Source organism: Coregonus clupeaformis, unplaced genomic scaffold, assembly GCF_020615455.1.
Source record: "Coregonus clupeaformis isolate EN_2021a unplaced genomic scaffold, ASM2061545v1 scaf0145, whole genome shotgun sequence".
NCBI lineage: Eukaryota > Metazoa > Chordata > Actinopteri > Salmoniformes > Salmonidae > Coregonus > Coregonus clupeaformis.
In genome coordinates, this window is record NW_025533600.1 from 596216 (window position 1) to 611060 (window position 14845).

The 14845-nt window shown below is 45.6% G+C and overlaps 1 long non-coding RNA gene across 1 annotated transcript; it reads left to right on the forward strand.

The window, feature by feature from the left end:
• The first annotated feature begins 3320 nt into the window (after nt 1-3320).
• On the forward strand, nt 3321-4415 carry LOC121566530. The gene is made up of 3 exons (XR_006000918.1): nt 3321-3380; nt 3521-3622; nt 4341-4415. It is a non-coding gene; the product is annotated as an uncharacterized LOC121566530 (long non-coding RNA).
• Nucleotides 4416-14845: the final 10430 nt, after the last annotated feature.

Below are 14845 nucleotides of genomic sequence, written 5' to 3' on the forward strand. Positions count from 1 at the left end.
ATGTTTGCCTGGAAACCCAATGTTGAATTTAATAGAATTCTACGTCGAGCAGAAATAAGAATTTGAACCAAAGTTTCCTCTCACGACCTCTACAAGCCAGAATGTTGAATACAATTATATTTTAAACTACTTTAACGGTTGTCTGTGCAGTTGGTCGTTTTGGCGGTATGAATGTGAGACAATATACCCACAGGAAAGTATAATGCAACAATTTCAATGATTTTACTGAGTTACAGTTCATATAAGGAAATCAGTCAATTGAAAAAGTCATTAGGACCTAATCTATGGATTTCACATGATTGGGCACAGCCATGGGTGGGCCTGTGAGGGAATAGGCCCACCCACTTGTGAGCCAGACCCACCCACTTGTGAGCCAGACCCACCCACCCACAGGGGAGCCAGGCCCAGCCAATCAGAATGAGCTTTTCCCCACAAAAGGGCTTTATTACAGACAGAAATACTCCTCAGTTTCATCAGCTGTCCGGGTGGCCGGTCTCAGACGATCCCACAGGTGAAGAAGCCGGATATGGAGGTCCTGGGCTGGCGTGGTTACACGTGGTCTGCGGTTGTGAGGCCGGTTGGACGTACTGCCAAATTCTCTAGGTGGCTTATTGTAGATAAATGAACATTACATTCTCTGGCGACAGCTCTGTTGGACATTCCTGCAGTCAGCATGCCAATTGCACGCTCCCTCAAAACTTGAGACATCTGTGGCATTGTGTTGTGTGACAAAACTGCACATTTTAGAGTGGTCTTTTATTGTCTCCAGCACAAGGTGCACGTGTGTAATGATCATGCTGTTTAATCAACTTCTTGATATGCCACACCTGTCAGGGGGATGGATTATCTTGGCAAAGGAGAAATGCTCACTAACAGGGATGTAAACAAATGTGTGCACAAAATGTGTGAGAAATAAGGGATCTGAATTCTGGGATCTTTTATTTCAGCTCATGAAACACGGGACCAACACTTTATGTGTTGCGTTAATTATTTTGTTCTGTATACATACATTTTTCAAAGCACTGGCAGTGCCTTGAGGTTTATATCACCTGAAGCATGCACAGAACCATGTAAACACATGCACAGAACCATGTAAACACATGCACAAACTCGGCAAGTAGTGCTGAGGGATTAGTGCTTTATGATTAGTGCTTTTTGAGGTCGGTTCGGTTTCGGTTCGATTATAAAAAAATAATCACTGTTTTGATTTCGGTTTAGATAATTTTTTCAACATTAAATGCATTGTGCATTATGTGGGTTGAGTGCTGTAACGACACAGAATAAAACAATTAATACAAGTCCCATGATGGTAGTGACTGCCCATTACTGCTTATCACTTATTAACCATCATTTATTCACATTACTTAACTTTAATAAAATATTTAAATTGTTGTTTTATTTGATGACTTTATTATTTCATTCCAAGTCATCTAATCTCTATAGAGCTGCTGCCTATGCTGTCTGACAAAATCACTATTTTAGTAGTTCTTCAAAGTAAATAAGGCAGACTTTTATGACTGCTGAATACCAACTATCAATCACTTAGATCATGTATTTTCAGGTAGAGATACCTCACGAAGCAACAGCTGCTTTCTATATCACCTCACCATCACGCATTCTTCTCTCTTCAGTAGCAGGTGTAAAAGAAACACAGACCGGACAAGTAGATGCCCAATGGATTATGGTCATTGTAGTTAATTACCACATTTTATGGGTTAAACTAGGTAGAATATTGGCCTACTACTTCGCAAGGTTCAGGCTGGATCTGATTTATCTCTAGAGAAACTGTGCGATGTGCGCATTGAGCTCACAGAAAAAAAACGAACGAAATGGAATTCAAATAATTGAACCTATGTCTGTCAATTAGTTTTTTTTTTTACGCTTCAGGTGATAGAAATCTGAAGGCACTACCTTCCCTCCCTTCTTATCCTCTCCTGTAAAGTCTGTGTACAGCAGAGGAGGCTGGTTGGAGGAGCTATTGGAGGACGGGCTCATTGTAATGGCAGGAATGGAATTAATGGAACGGTATCAAACACAAACATAAGGAAACCGTATGTTTGTTTGACTCTGGTCCATCAGTTCCAGTCCAGTCATTACAATGTGTCCGTCCTTTTATAGCTCCTCCCACCAGCCTCCTCTGGTGGACAGGTGTCTGACAGATGGCTGTATGGCTAAGATCATTCATGAACAGAATCAATGGGTATTGATCACACTGAAGCCCCAGTCAGTCTGTGACAGTGCTGTGCTGCTGTTTTGTTATTCCCCCGTGGCCACAGAGCTCACAGGGTTACTGCCTCTGTCTGAACTGTGTCTCACTACAAACTCTACTTACTACTCTGAATGGCTCCAACTGTTCCTCTAGGCCTACACTACAGGGAGCTGCTGGCTTCTGCCCTTTCATAAGGGTTGCGCAAAGAGGATGCTAGTTACTTTGGCTTGTCTTACAGATGCCTTTGAGTAACTCTTTTAGAAGAAGAAGTCAAGAGTGTCATACTGTGTTGTATGTCATTAGATAAGAGGTGATGCCCAATTTATCCATGTTAATAAGCTCCCGGCCTATGAGGATGTTGCACACTACAAAGGTGTTGCAGAAGGTTGCACACTTTTACCAAGGGTTGCATTAAGCACAATATTGCTATTCTGAATGAAGGTTGGAGTGGGTTTTATAGTGGGGTTTTATTGGGTTTTCATAGGTGAACAGGTGTGATGGAAGCGGCCAGTACTTCCCTCAGAGATGACTGCCCTCCCTGGGAAGATGTGTCTCTGTCTGCCCCTCACAGAGATGATGGGTCAGAACTTTTACACTGAGGCGCTTTGTGAATACGTGCCCAGGTCCCTAGCACCCCTAGCTCGTTCCATGTTACAAATGCATGCCCTATCAGCCTCCATCCAACTTAGCCCATCTGGGAAGTTATTGCCTGAGCAAGGCTGCCTGAACAGCCACGTATGACCTAATAGCAGTTGCCCTTGTCCCCTGCTCTGACCTCTCTGTTGGTGGCAGGGCTGGGGAGGACAGAGGCCTCAGCAGACAGCTGGAGATCACTGCTGCAGCACTCACTCACTTTGACTTCCAGCTGTATCAGTGAGTACTCCTCTCTTAGCACACACACACACACACACAAATGCGTGCAAACTCACACACACACACTGGCATGTGGTGCCACGCACGCATAGGCACACATACACACACTGGCATGCACCTACGCAGGCATGCAAGCATGCACGCGCACACACACACAAAACATGTGCTGTCAACCACACTCACATAGCTGCAACCGTGACTGCCACTGTTTGTGATAATGAATTTGTTGTTTGGACTCTACAGGGCCATTGAGCTGTACCATGGCAGGATAAGATGGCTGAACCAAGGAAGTATGAAGGTATGGCATAGTAGATCTTCTTCTTCTTCTTCATCAACACCATCACCATCATCATAATATACAGTATATAACTATTGCTATACAAACTAAAGTGTCCAGAGTGACTGTATAACTGTACCATTCCCCTGTGGGTGTGGCAGGTGTTTGGGCTGGTGAAGGGGTCCAGAGTAGGGGTCATAGTTGACACCTCAGATGTTAACTGCACCAAGGACAGACTGCCAGATCTACAGAGGAACCTCCTGGTAAGATAGATATACATTTAGACCCCTGGTTTCACCCAGTGATGTTTATAAACCCTGGATGACTGACAAGGGGCGCTGTAATGAAGCTACCGCACAGCCATCTTGGTACTCCTCCGTTGTAAAAAAGATTTTGAAAGCTATAGAAATGCATTTATTAACGTCTAGATTCGTTTTTGACATGTTTTTTCTATTACAGATACTTTAATGCGTACTTTTAAATGATATTATGTGAGCTAAACATACAAATAGAAAATTTATAATTATATTTAAAAAATGTCCTTAAAGTCTTTCTTTAGAGAATACTAATATTACTGTCCTCACTTCAACAAAACATACTTAAATACAACAAAAACATACTTATATACATGTCATTTTGTCCTTGAAACATTTTATTGAAATACTGTAGAATTCCATTCATTCCTATGGAGGACTGCTCCTAATAGGGAGTGCTAATATGGCCGACCGGTGGCTTCAAAGCCTCTCAATGGCCAATATATTTAATCAGTAATCCAGGGTTTGTATACATCATTGGTTTCACCTCATCGTTTACTGGTAAGATAAATAGACATTTAAACCCCTGGTTTCACCTCATCATTTACTTCATTAATACAATATGTGTAAACAATATGTTTACTATGGGCTTTGTCTCTCAGCAAGCATTGAAGGTGTGTGTGTTTATGTATGTATGTTTGTGTGTGTGTGTGTGTGTGTGTGTCAGTCTCTGATAGAAGAGCAGCTCAGCTGTAAGAGTCAGCTGTACCTGATGTCCTGTGGTACTGAGACCAGCAGCCTTTGGGATGGCCCCAGAGATGTCAACCCCTTCAGGTGAGAAGTCCTAAGAGAGGTCATCAAGGTCATAATATAGTGCTTTAAAGGTGTATCCCGTAACCTTTTTGCCCCCTGTGGCCAAAAGACTAAATGCTGAAATAATCCATGCTCAAACACACAAACACACACACACACCGTTTAGGCATAGCTGCGGGAAGTAGGGGTGCTCCCCCTGAAAAATCAGAATATTTTTATATACACTGCTCAAAAAAATAAAGGGAACACTAAAATAACACATCCTAGATCTGAATGAATGAAATAATCTTATTAAATACTTTTTTCTTTACATAGTTGAATGTGCTGACAACAAAATCACACAAAAATTATCAATGGAAATCAAATTTATCAACCCATGGAGGTCTGGATTTGGAGTCACACTCAAAATTAAAGTGGAAAACCACACTACAGGCTGATCCAACTTTGATGTAATGTCCTTAAAACAAGTCAAAATGAGGCTCAGTAGTGTGTGTGGCCTCCACGTGCCTGTATGACCTCCCTACAACGCCTGGGCATGCTCCTGATGAGGTGGCGGATGGTCTCCTGAGGGATCTCCTCCCAGACCTGGACTAAAGCATCCGCCAACTCCTGAACAGTCTGTGGTGCAACGTGGCGTTGGTGGATGGAGCGAGACATGATGTCCCAGATGTGCTCAATTGGATTCAGGTCTGGGGAACGGGCGGGCCAGTCCATAGCATCAATGCCTTCCTCTTGCAGGAACTGCTGACACACTCCAGCCACATGAGGTCTAGCATTGTCTTGCATTAGGAGGAACCCAGGGCCAACCGCACCAGCATATGGTCTCACAAGGGGTCTGAGGATCTCATCTCGGTACCTAATGGAAGTCAGGCTACCTCTGGCGGCCCCCCAAAGAAATGCCACCCCACACCATGACTGACCCACCGCCAAACCGGTCATGCTGGAGGATGTTGCAGGCAGCAGAACGTTCTCCACGGCGTCTCCAGACTCTGTCACGTCTGTCACATGTGCTCAGTGTGAACCTGCTTTCATCTGTGAAGAGCACAGGGCGCCAGTGGCGAATTTGCCAATCTTGGTGTTCTCTGGCAAATGCCAAACGTCCTGCACGGTGTTGGGCTGTAAGCACAACCCCCACCTGTGGATGTCGGGCCCTCATACCACCCTCATGGAGTCTGTTTCTGACCATTTGAGCAGACACATGCACATTTGTGGCCTGCTGGAGGTCATTTTGCAGGGCTCTGGCAGTGCTCCTCCAGCTCCTCCTTGCACAAAGGCGGAGGTAGCGGTCCTGCTGCTGGGTGGTTGCCCTCCTACGGCCTCCTCTACGTCTCCTGATGTACTGGCCTGTCTCCTGGTAGCGCCTCCATGCTTTGGACACTACGCTGACAGACACAGCAAACCTTCTTGCCACAGCTCGCATTGATGTGCCATCCTGGATGAGCTGCACTACCTGAGCCACTTGTGTGGGTTGTAGACTCCGTCTAATGCTACCACTAGAGTGAAAGCACCGCCAGCATTCAAAAGTGACCAAAACATCAGCCAGGCAGCATAGGAACTGAGAAGTGGTCTGTGGTCACCACCTGCAGAACCACTCCTTTATTAGGGGTGGCTTGCTAATTGCCTATAATTTCCACCTGTTGTCTATTCCATTTGCACAACAGCATGTGAAATGTATTGTCAATCAGTGTTGCTTCCTAAGTGGACAGTTTGATTTCACAGAAGTGTGATTGACTTGGAGTTACATTGTGTTGTTTAAGTGTTCCCTTTATTTTTTTGAGCAGTGTATATATAATTTTTAAAAATCACAAAGGTAGTGCACTGGGCCTTTAATAGTCCTGTATTAGCAGACCGATATATCCGTCTGCAGCGTGGGCAAAACCGTTTTTTCAGCCCCCCCAAACTACTTCCCGCAGCTATGCATTTTGGTACCCCGTCAGCCCTGCAAAGTAGTTTTCTTTAACCAGAAATGAAACTACAGATTACACCTTTAACCCAGAGGGGTGACGGGCATATTATTTTCGACCACAAAATAGTCCACTCTAGAATTCCAGTTGTTCACAATTGAGAGGATATTATAGCTGACATGTATCCCTCAAGTGTTTTGGTGGGATAAAATACTATTATTTTTCAGAGGTCAAGTTCCATGATGATACCAGAGAAGTCTGGATGTTGATGTAACAGCATGGTACTGAAAGGGAGAGGCCTGGAGGACTGTCTCACGGCCTTGGTGTGTGTGTGTGTCCCTGCAGTCTCACAGCCCTGACCCAGCACAGCGCCCACTGTTTATTTCAGCTCGCTCCTGCGTTTATTTTCATTAGGGTATAATGTCTATTTTAGTATGCCTCTTATGCCTCTTGTGTTATTTTAGATGAGTCATTTGGGAATGCGTGGGTACATGCGAGAACACTTTGTGCCTGTGTTAGGAGAGGAAGACACACACACAGGGAAGAGTGAGGGACAGTGAGAGCTACTGTGCACTGTTCTGTGGTGACTGACTGGCTGTATTCAACACCAATGCCAAAGAATACAAGCAGAATGTGTTTTCATACTGAACACTTCAGTATCTATTAGTGTAAATAAATGTTAAGTGTTTCATCGTTTAATACCCTCATAGATCATCACTCATTCCTACAGTTAAGTGTATCTGTGCTTTAAAAAAACATTCCATTCCTACATTCGTTTGTTAAAACATAAACTGTGTATAGTTTGGGGGACGCCCATATTTTCAGTTACAGTAATACACTCATGTTTCCTCAATGAAATAGCACAACATACAGCTGATCTACTACTGTAGGATGTAAAAGACCTACAGTGTTGGGTTTGAAGGATGGGTTAGAATAAAAATAGATCAAATAAAAATAAGTATTCACCCCCCTTGGCATTTTTCCTAATTTGTTGCCTTACAACCTGGAATTAAAATTGATTTTGGGGGGGTTTGTATCTTTTGATTTACACAACATGCCTACTACTTTGAAGATGCAAAATATTATTTATTGTGAAACATAAAAAACATAACTTTTCACCAAGCCAAAGTCAATACTTTGTAGAGACGTCTTTTGCAGCAATTACAGCTGCAAGTGTCACGCCCTGGCTCTGGGGACACTGTTATGTTGAGCCAGGGTGTGTAGATCTATGGGTTTTGTTTCTATGGGTGTTTATTTCTATGTTGGCCAGAGTGACTCCCAATCAGAGGCAACGAGTGTCAGCTGTCGTGGGTTGTCTCTGATTGGGAGCCATATTTAAACTGTCTGTTTTTCATTCGGGTTTGTGGGATTTTGTTCTATTTTGGTTTGTGTAAAACCGTAGACATCACGTTATCGTCTGTTGTTTTGATCGTGTGATCATTCCAATTTAATAAATATGTTCGCTTTCAACTCTGCGCCTTGGTCCTCCTCATTGGTAGACGATCGTGACAGAAAATCCCACCAAGATGTGACCAAGCAGCGTGTCCAGGAGCCATCGCCAGGGAGATCCCTAACAGATCTCCTTCGCCTCCTCGACTGGGTCAAGCCGAGTGAGGAAGAGAAGGGCTTGACCTTGTGGCAGAAGGGCGAAAGGCTGGCGAGGGACATGGAGACCTGGTCCACGGGTAGGGGAGACGCCCATACATTTTTTAGGGGGGGGCTAACGCCGTGGACGACGGGGCAGCAGGAGGCCGCCAGGTTACGGGAGTCACTGGTCACCAGGGGGAGGGAGGATGTAGAGGCACGGCGAGAGGTACTGGCGTGTGTTGCCAGTCCGGTCCGGCCTGTTCCTGATCCCCACGTAGGGCCAGTGGTGTGTGTTCCCAGTACGGTCCGGCCTGTTCCTGCCACTCGCACCAAGTCTACGGTGCGCTCGAAAGCCCGGCTCGGCCCGTTCCTGCTCCCCGCACCAAGTCAGGGGTGCGCTCGACAGCCCGGCTCGGCCCGTTCCTGCTCCCCGCACCAAGTCAGTGGTGCGCTCGTCAGCCCGGCTCGGCCCGTTCCTGCTCCCCGCACCAAGTCAGGGATGCGCTCGACAGCCCGGCTCGGCCCGCTCCTGCTCCCCACACCAAGCCAGTGGTGTGCGTCGTCAGTCCGGCACGGCCCGTGCCTGTTCCCCGCACCAAGTCAGGGGTGCGCTCGACAGCCCGGCTCGGCCCGCTCCTGCTCCCCCACACCAAGCCAGTGGTGTGCGTCGCCAGTCCGGCACGGCCCGTGCCTGTTCCACCGGTGGCTGGTCCGGCACCGGTCAGATGCTTCACGCCGGAGCTAGAGCAATCCGCTCCACCAGTGTGCAGTCCGGCTCCGGCCAGCGGGGCCAGACCGGACCAGGGGTACTTTGGGGGTTGGAGAGGGGAGGCGGGGATCAGGTCCGAGCCGGATCCGCCGCCTAGGCGGAGTGCCCACCCGGTCCCTCCCCTGTGGGTTTTGGTTGACGCGGTCGGAGTCCGCGCCTTTAGGGGGGGGGTACTGTCACGCCCTGGCTCTGGAGACACTGTTATGTTGAGCCAGGGTGTGTAGATCTATGGGTTTTGTTTCTATGGGTGTTTATTTCTATGTTGGCCAGAGTGACTCCCAATCAGAGGCAACGAGTGTCAGCTGTCGTGGGTTGTCTCTGATTGGGAGCCATATTTAAACTGTCCGTTTTTCATTCGGGTTTGTGGGATTTTGTTCTATTTTGGTTTGTGTAAAACCGTAGACATCACGTTATCGTCTGTTGTTTTGATCGTGTGATCATTCCAATTTAATAAATATGTTCGCTTTCAACGCTGCGCCTTGGTCCTCGTCATTGGTAGACGATCGTGACAGCAAGTCTCTTGGGGTATGTCTCTGTAAGCTTGGCACATCTAGCCACTGGGATTTTTGCCCATTCTTCAAGACAAAACTGCTCCAGCTTCTTCAAGTTGGATGGGTTCCGCTGGTGTACAGCAATCTTTAAGTCATACCACAGATTCTCAATTGGATTGAGGTCTGGGATTTGACTAGGCCATTCCAAGACATTTAAATGTTTCCCCTTAAACCACTCGAGTGTTGATTTAGCAGTATGCTTAGGGTCATTGTCCTGCTGGAAGGTGAACCTCTGTCCCAGTCTCAAATCTCTGGAAGACTGAAACAGGTTTCCCTCAAGAATTTCCCTGTATTTAGTGCCATCCATCATTCCTTCAATTCTGACCAGTTTCCCAGTCCCCACAGCATGATGCTGCCACCACCATGCTTCACTGTGAGGATGGTGTTCCCGGGGTGATGAGATGTGTTGGGTTTGCGCCAGACATAGCGTTTTCCTTGATGGCCAAAAAGCTCAATTTTAGTCTCATCTGACCAGAGTACCTTCTTCCATATGTTTGGGGAGTCTCCCACATGCCTTTTGGCGAACACCATCTTTTTTCTTTAAGCAATGGCTTTTTTCTGCCCACTCTTCCGTAAAGCCCAGCTCTGTGGAATGTACGGCTTAAAGTGGTCCTATGGACAGATACTCCAATCTCCGCTGTGGAGCTTTGCAGCTCCTTCAGGGTTATCTTTGGTGTCTTCGTTGCCTCTCATTTAATGCCCTCCTTGCCTGGTCCGTGAGTTTTGGTGGGCGGCCCTCTCTTGGCAGGTTTGTTTTGGTGCCATATTCTTTCCATTATTTAATGGTGCTCCGTGGGATGTTCAAAGTTTTGGATATTTTTTTATAACCCAACCCTGATCTGTACTTCTCCACAACTTTGTCCCTGACCTGTTTGGAGTGCTCCTTGGCCTTCATGGTGCCGCTTGCTTGGTGGTGCCCCTTGCTTAGTGGTGTTGCAGACTCTGGGGCCTTTCAGAACAGGTGTATATATACTGAGATCATGTGACACTTAGATTGCACCCAGGTGGACTTTATTTAACTAATTATGTGACTTCTGAAGGTAATTGGTTGCACCAGATCTTATTTAGGGGCTTCATAGCAAAGGGGGTGAATACATATGCACGCACCACTTTTCCGTTATTTATTTTTTAGAATTTTTTGAAACAAGTGTCACGAATACCGCCGAGGCTGCTCCTCCTCATTGTTCGGGCAGGCTTCGGCTTTCGTCGTCCCCGGAGTACTAGCTGCCACCGTTTGATGTTTTCGACGTTTGTTTTGTCATGTCTAGTTAAGTGCACCTGTTTCGTATTTTGTCATGATTATGTCACCTATAAGTTTCCCTGTGTTATGTTTTGTAGTTGTGTGTTATTGTCCGCCTGTCGTTTGTTTCGAGGTTCGGTACGTTTGTTTGTGAGTGTTTTTACGCATTTCGCGTATTAGTTCGCCTCCGGTGTTTCGAGGCCATTTATTTTGTATTTGTTCAAGTATTTCAGTAAAGTCGTTTTGACTTATCCTCTGTGTCCTGCGCCTGACTTCACCACCGCATCCACATCAGTACCGTGACAACAAGTTATTTTTTTCATTTCACTATTTTGTAGATGTCCATTACATGAAATCCAAATAAAAATCCATTTATATTACAGGTTGTAATGCAACAAAATAGGAAAAACGCCAAGGGGGATGAATACTTTTACAACTTTGTACACACTTAATGCTAGTTTGTTTGTGTTGTTCTTATTGTTGTAAGTATATATGTCTTCCAATCATTTTATCCATTTATAAATATGTTTTAGATAGACCTATGCCATTTGTATGCTCATGGATTTCAGTTTGTATTGACTGCTGTATGGGTGTAATTGAACATGAACTTGAACTGGACCTAAACTGCAAGTTTCTATAAGCTGACTCATTGTCAGTCGATCTGTGTAGGCTGCCTTCTACAGTAGACTGTGTCTCTATGGCCTGTTCACTCTCCAGACTGCAGGAGGCTCATGGCTGAGTGGATGAGCTGGGAGCTGGGTGGGCTGTAACCTCCTCCAGGCCCTGAAAAGAGGCTGCACTCAGCTTGACTCCCTGGTCATCATCCTGGGCTCCAGGTGAATCAACTTGAACAGGACAGTGATGTAGTGGGACTGTTAATGAAAGGACAGAAATAACTGCATTGGGTTGTACACTATCTACACTTTGGGTTGTATTATGTATTATAAATGGACTAATCAGAGAGCAGGGCTAGGATGACCATTCAGAGAGCATGTGTATAACAATGTCATTATGATTATGTCATTATTAAGGGATTAATCAGAGCAGGGTTATGACGATCTTATGATGAAAGGACCAATCAGATAGCGGGGTTATGATGTCACTGTGAAGGTACCAATCAGAGAGCAGGGTTATGATGATGTCATTTTGAAGGGACCAATCAGAGAGCGGGGTTATGATGATGTCATTTTGAAGGGACCAATCAGAGAGCGGGGTTATGATGATGTCATTTTGAAGAGACCAATCAGAGACCGGGGTTATGACGATGTCATTATAAAGCGACCGATCAGAGAGCAGGGTTATTCTTACACATAACAAGTAGCAAGTCCTCTGTGTTTGATAATAGTACTTCCTCCTCTTTAACTTCTCTCCTTCCTCTCCTTCCCTCTCTCTAGCCCTGACCAGACCTCAGATGCGCTCTTTGATTACGTAGAGCAAAGCATTTTGGGAAGGGCGTTGTCGATCCATGTGGTGTCCTACTGTAGCATTAGCCCTCTGACCATTGTGAGTCAAACTGCTGGACCTTCATGTCACCAACAATCGTGTGTTTTTATTAATAGAGGGACAGATTTACAAAAATTTTGAATCTGTGCAAAGTTTGGTCAACGATTCACTGTGTCTCTACCTCAAACAGGCAACTGTAAAGAGACTAGCTGAAGTTACATGGGGACGCCACCACATCTTCTCAGCTTCACTGGTAACCTGTCTGTCCTGACTGTGCTATTTGGGTTTGTGTTTTAGTGTGGTGTGGTCAAAAATGACTTTCTCTCCTGTTTGTGTGTGTGTGTGTGTGTGTGTGTGTGTGTGTGTGTGTGTGTGTGTGGTGTGTGGATCAGGGTGTAGTGGACAGCAGTACAGACGTGGAGCTGCTGTGGACAGAGATCAAGGCAGCCAGAGAGCTGCTGGGACACACTGAGGCCCTAGTCAGGGACGACTGGGGGACATGACTGTCACTGTGGTGGGACACAATGTGAATGGACTCTGTGTGTGCGTGTCTGTGCGTCTGTGCCTGTGTCTGTGTCTGTGTGTACAGCATTTTTCTTGAACATCTTACATAAACCTTTTAGTGAATCTTTCCTCTTATTGTACTCCCCCAGATTTCCACAGAGTTGGACAGCCTATCACTCTCTCCCTCGCTCCCTCGCTCCCCAGTCCACCCAACCACAATGCCCCCCTGAGCATCACTGAAAGGTACAGTGAGGGAAAAAAGTATTTGATCCCCTGCTGATTTTGTACGTTTGCCCACTGACAAAAAAATTATCAGTCTATAATTTTAATGGTGGGTTTATTTGAACAGTGAGAGACAGAATAACAACAAAAAAATCCAGAAAAACGCATGTCAAAAATGTTATAAATTGATATGCATTTTAATGAGGGAAATAGGTATTTGACCCCCTCTCAATCAGAAGGATTTCTGGCTCCCAGGTGTCTTTTATACAGGTAACGAGCTGAGATTAGGAGCACACTCTTAAAGGGAGTGCTCCTAATCTCAGTTTGTTACCTGTATAAAAGACACCTGTCCACAGAAGCAATCAATCAATCAGATTCCAAACTCTCCACCATGGCCAAGACCAAAGAGCTCTCCAAGGATGTCAGGGACAAGATTGTAGACCTACACAAGGCTGGAATGGGCTACAAGACCATCGCCAAGCAGCTTGGTGAGAAGGTGACAACAGTTGGTGCGATTATTCACAAATGGAAGAAACACAAAATAACTGTCAATCTCCCTCGGCCTGGGGCTCCATGCAAGATCTCACCTCGTGGAGTTGCAATGATCATGAGAACGGTAAGGAATCAGCCCAGAACTACACGGGAGGATCTTGTCAATGATCTCAAGGCAGCTGGGACCATAGTCACCAAGAAAACAATTGGTAACACACTACGCCGTGAAGGACTGAAATCCTGCAGCGCCCGCAAGGTCCCCCTGCTCAAGAAAGCACATATACAGGCCCGTCTGAAGTTTGCCAATGAACATCTGAATGATTCAGAGGAGAACTGGGTGAAAGTGTTGTGGTCAGATGAGACCAAAATTGAGCTCTTTGGCATCAACTCAACTCGCCGTGTTTGGAGGAGGAGGAATGCTGCCTATGACCCCAAGAACACCATCCCCACCGTAAAACATGGAGGTGTAAACATTATGCTTTGGGGGTGTTTTTCTGCTAAGGGGACAGGACAACTTCACCGCATCAAAGGGACGATGGACGGGGCCATGTACCGTCAAATCTTGGGTGAGAACCTCCTTCCCTCAGCCAGGGCATTGAAAATGGGTTGTGGATGGGTATTCTATCATGACAATGTCCCAAAACACACGGCCAAGGCAACAAAGGAGTGGCTCAAGAAGAAGCACATTAAGGTCCTGGAGTGGCCTAGCCAGTCTCCAGACCTTAATCCCATAGAAAATCTGTGGAGGGAGCTGAAGGTTTGAGTTGCCAGTGTTGATTCCAAAAGCCATTGGCCATGACAAGAATAGATTCAGATTGAAACTGGAATGAAGCCTCTGTCCTAAACTCTGATGTCTGATGTACTATCTAATCCTGTCTGCCTGTAGCTAAGAGACTGGGACTGTACCAGGTTCTGTCTATCTAATCCTGTCTGCCTGTAGCTAAGAGACTGGGACTGTACCAGGTTCTGTCTATCTAATCCTGTCTGCCTGTAGCTAAGAGACTGGGGCTGTACCAGGTTCTGTCTATCTAATCCTGTCTGCCTGTAGCTAAGAGACTGGGGCTGTACCAGGTTCTGTCTATCTAATCCTCTCTCTCTGCCTGTAGCTAAGAGACTGGGGCTGTACCAGGTTCTGTCTATCTAATCCTCTCTCTCTCTGCCTGTAGCTAAGAGACTGGGGCTGTACCAGGTTCTGTCTATCTAATCCTCTCTCTCTCTGCCTGTAGCTAAGAGACTGGGGCTGTACCAGGTTCTGTCTCCCAATGCCTATTCTCTACTGGAGGGGTTTGTACCTATCCTGAACAAGACTGTCAGCTCAACAGTCCATGAGGTACCACTGTCTGTCTCTTCTTTCTTATTTCTCTCCTTGTAGCCTTTTTTATTTTCTCATTCTCTTGTAATGGCCTAACAGTCGATGGTTCATGAGGTACCACTGTCTGGCTATTTTTATCTTCTGCACACACAGTCCTTTCTCTCATTTTATTCTGTCTCATCTTTTTGTGGCCAGATCACAGTACATGATGTACCACTCTGTCAATCCCTCTATCCCTTTCTTTCTTTCTTTCTTTCTTTCTTTCTTTCTTTCTTTCTTTCTTTCTTTCTTTCTTTCTTTCTTTCTTTCTTTCTTTCTTTCTTTCTTTCTTTCTTTCTTTCTTTCTTTCTTTCTTTCTTTCTTTCTTTCTTTCTTTCTTTCTTTCTTTCTTTCTT